Below are 4,325 nucleotides of genomic sequence, written 5' to 3' on the forward strand. Positions count from 1 at the left end.
TGTGGGATCGAGCCCCACATCAGGCTCCTCCACTAAGAGCCTGCTTCTTCCTCTCCCACTCCCCCTGCTTGTGTTCTCTCTCTCGCTGGCTGTCTCTCTCTGTCAAATAAATAAATAAATAAAATCTTTAAAAAAAAAAAAAAGCTAAGCAAACTGAAAATTAATAATTCTTATTTTCCTCAGAGAATTGAGGTCAGAGGGCAAACAAATGGTCTGAGAACTGGAGAGACAGGCAAAGAGAATCACAGATAACCTAAAAGAGAAGCTGCTAGAGCCAGGAACTGGTAGGAATTGATGAACTGCTGGAAACTGAGTGTGGATCATCTTGAAAGTTAAAAACTCCTACAGGCCCTCACTTTCTTGAGTTGAACCTCTAAAAACACCACCACTTCCTCAGAATGAAGATCAGAAGAAATCCCCCTCACGCTTCTAACAGGGAGAGGCGAAAATAACCATTTTGAAATATTTTAGATAGTCTGCTGTCCACCTGCCCCCAAAGGAAACTAATTTACCAGAGACTAACCAACGTGGAGGAAGGGAAATACCCAGCCTTCTCTACTGTCACCTAACGGGTTGAGGGAGGAAAGGACCTGAGACGAACTTGTGCAGGTCACAGCTCCACAGTTGCAGGCAAACTGAGAGACTAAGACCTAAAATTCTTTCCCACCCCTACACTTCCTCTACATCAACATGATTCTTGCATAAAAACAGGGTTAGAGCTGAAAAAAGAAAAATGCATGATCATCTCAACTGATCAGAAAATTATTTAACAAAATTCAACACCCTTTCATCATAAAAACATGAAACAACAAAATCCTTGCTAGCTATTTTGTGGAGATCAAGAGACTGATACTAAGGTTTATAAGGAGAGGCAGAAGACAAGAATGCCCAACACAGTATTGAAGGAGAACTAAGTTGGAGGTCTGACAAATAATCATCCAGTCAAATCTTAATACTTATATAGCATTTCTCTCTTTGGTTATGCTTGAAAAATCTATTCCTAAACCAGTATTACAAAACATAGACAAGATTATCACCAGATTACTTTTACATTTAATTATTCAATCAGCGTTGAATTTTTCCTAATGTACAGTATTAAATTAATATTACTTCACTCCTACTCACCATTATTAAATGTAGCTAACACGGTGTGTTGAGAAAACCAGCCCATTCCCGGCAGTACCAAAAGTTACTTTCCCGTATGTTATCACCAGGCTGCAGCTACCTTAGGGGAATGCTGCACCAGAGTCCCCGCCATGGCCCTGGGGCCGCACCAGTGACCCTACCTTGAGGCTCTGCACCCACAGGCCTGAGGCTTCGGACAAGCGCCAGTTCCGGACTGCCCTGCCCTGCCTTCTAGCCTGATCTGGACCACCAGGACGCGCGCACCGCGCCCTCTTCTGTTTCCCTGCCACCATACCAGCCCTTGCGGGGCGCACTCCTTAGAGCGACAGTCCTACAGCAGCCCGCGCAGCAAGGTCCCCGCAGCCAACTAGCACTCCAGCAAGGATTCTGGGAATTCCAGCTACTTTTCCCACAAGCTACCGCGGCCACGGACATTCAGGCTCGAACTACATTTCCCAGAGGGCAGCGTCACAGAGGTTCTTTGGCGTCCCTTCCATTTTCACGCGGTTCTCGCGCTGCGCTTGGTGAGTTGAACTCGTCTCAGTATGTAAGTGGCACAGGGTGCGGACAGGCTGGGTTTTGGACAACCAAGTTAATCCGGGGTGGGGGAGGAAGTCTTTAAAGCCTGGAAGCCGGTAATAGGGGTGGTCAGTTGTTACCGTGCTCTCAGGCCTGCGGTTCAAGCACCATAGAGGAGGGTGGTGTGTGTCTGTAGGAACAGATGGGGAGAGGGGAAGCCTGTTGTGTGTGTGTGTGCGTGCGCGTGCGCGTGGAAATGTGCCTCCGCTACAGTAGGTGCGCTTGTGAAGTTGATGAGGTTGGGGACTATACGCGAGGTTCAGTGGGGTGGGGTCCGGAGCCCGCGACCAAGAAAGAATTCTTGAGGCGTCTTTGGTGCAAAATGGTGGTTTATTAAAGCACGGGAACAGGACCTGTGGGCAGAAAGAGCTGCTGCCCCGGGGTTGTGAGGAGTGGTCCATTATATACCTTCAAGTTGGGAGGGGGTTAGGGATAGCGTAAGTCTCTAAGGAATTCTGGAAGCAAGGTTTCCAGGACCTTGAGGGGGCTAGCTGTTGTTGGGAAAAGGTCATTCATTGCTGTCTAATAAAACCTGAGTCATGAGACCCTTCAGATGTATATCGGTGGGCCATATGCTTGGGGGATGATTGCCAATATGTCTCTTGGGGGGTTAGAGATAAAGGAAGTTTCCAAAGGAATTTTTATATGTTAAAGTAGACTTACAGGATCTTGGTGGAGGGGAGGGGTCAGGCTAGGACTGCCTTTTGCCCTTAGCAAAGTATTAACATTGAGGCAGCTGAGTTCCTAGAGGAATGTCACCATGCCTGTTTGAAGCACTTGTCAATGGGCTGTAGGTAGTAAGGACTGTTTCTTTGTCCTTTAGGGCAGCCAGGAGTGCCTGAGGAATGTTGCATACATCCCGTGGGTGGGGGGGTTGCAGGGTGTCAGCTTCTGCTTTGTCTTCAGCTTGCCTTCCGTTCCCTCATCATTTCCCCCCTGAACAATTTTGACCCTTAAATCTTTAAGGTTGTTGAAGGTGGAAGGTCTCATCTTCTGTAACTTCTTCCTGCTGAATAGGGGCGTAGACTCCCTATGGGTCAACATTGGTCAGTTGGGGAACATACAGGGGAGTTATGAAAGGGGAGGCAGCTGAATCCAACGTAGACAACATGGATGAACCTCCTTGAGTAGAAGGTATTTATTATCTGTTAGCTGGAAGTTACGGCGGTGAAGGAGTTTTGGCACTAGGCAGGGAGACATCAGACATGACAAAAGAAGGTTAATATTATAAGGAGAGATCTGAATAAAGGATCTTTGATAGTTAACCTTTGATAATTTTCCTCCAGTCCAGGAGTTTAAAGCAATCACTAAAGGAAAGAGATAAAGTGCCAATTTAAGTATTTATGTCAGTTAGAAACCCAGAAGTATTTTGTGGTAATCTGGACTTTATACACAGCATTGTTTTTATGCTACCACATATTTCACCTTGTATAGCAGTTAAAAACATTTAACATCACTCTGTTCTGTAGAGTTTCACTTGAGGGCTTTGACCATGTATTTATTGAGAACTTCCATGTGCCAAACAACATTCTCCAGTCTCAAAGAGGTAACAAAGATAGACGCTAGGTGGGGACGCCTGGGTGGCGCAGTCGTTAAGCATCTGCCTTCGGCTCAGGGCGTGATCCCAGCGTTGTGGGATCGAGCCCCACATCAGGCTCCTCCACTAGGAGCCTGCTTCTTCCTCTCCTACTCCCCCTGCTTGTGTTCCCTCTCTTGCTGGCCGTCTCTGTCAAATAAATAAATAAATAAATCTTAAAAAAAAAAAAAAGATAGATGCTAGGTGGTCATACCAATGTAACACAAAACATGGTCATACCAATGTAACACAAAACATGTCCACCATGGTTTTAAATTTGGAAGGTTGGCTGGGTTGGTAATAGTTTTAATAATGCATTCATGCATCCAGGCAAAACCCAGAGTACAGTGGCTTATCCAGCAAGGAGGAAGCTATGGACACAGGTTAAGTTGCAGAGCCACTGGGTCCCAGCCAGGAGCCAGTCATATAATACTGGGCCTCCCTGAAACTGCAGTCAGGATTTCAAGGACTACTTGGTTTTGGAGGGCCATACATACAATGATTTCAGGCCCATATTTGATTCGGGAGTTATGGCTTGATAATAATCCCCTTTTTTTCCAAATGGCACCATGAGCATGGAGGATGAGGGAAATATATTTCAAGTCAGTATAAATATTTTTAAGGCTTTTGCCAGTTGCAAAGCATGGGTGGGAGCTATTAATTCTGCTTTGGGGCAGGCATGTTTGCTGACAGGGCTTTGCCCTCAACCTTGAGTTAGACGTGACGATAGCATACCCAGTTTTTCTTACCCCTCTTTTCCATGAAACTATTACCATCGGTGAACCAATCATCCTCTGTATTTTCAATAGGGACATCTTAAATCTGGTTGACTAGAATAAACAAGATCAATAACCTCTGAACAGTTATGCTCTATAAAAGTACAATGGTCAGGTCCAGGCTTAAGGGTAGCTGGGTTTAAAGTCTGACAGGTTTTAAGCATTATTTTAGGCATACCTATAAGCATAGCCTGGTATTTAATAAGTCGGCTTCCCATCACCCATAGGTGGCTTTTGTTCTTGGAACTGATGTGAAGTCATTACTTCCC

General features: G+C 45.5%; 1 protein-coding gene across 1 annotated transcript in view; it reads left to right on the plus strand.

The window, feature by feature from the left end:
* Window positions 1-1,617: 1,617 nt before the first annotated feature.
* Window positions 1,618-4,325, plus strand: part of LOC103661005 (zinc finger protein 573) — a 64,719-nt gene continuing 62,011 nt past the window's right edge. The window contains exon 1 of the mRNA XM_040633907.1: window positions 1,618-1,649. The gene's annotated coding sequence lies outside the window, so the exon portion shown is untranslated. The remainder of the gene's footprint in view (window positions 1,650-4,325) is intronic.

This window comes from Ursus maritimus, unplaced genomic scaffold, assembly GCF_017311325.1.
Source record: "Ursus maritimus isolate PB19 unplaced genomic scaffold, ASM1731132v1 scaffold_19, whole genome shotgun sequence".
Taxonomy (NCBI): domain Eukaryota; kingdom Metazoa; phylum Chordata; class Mammalia; order Carnivora; family Ursidae; genus Ursus; species Ursus maritimus.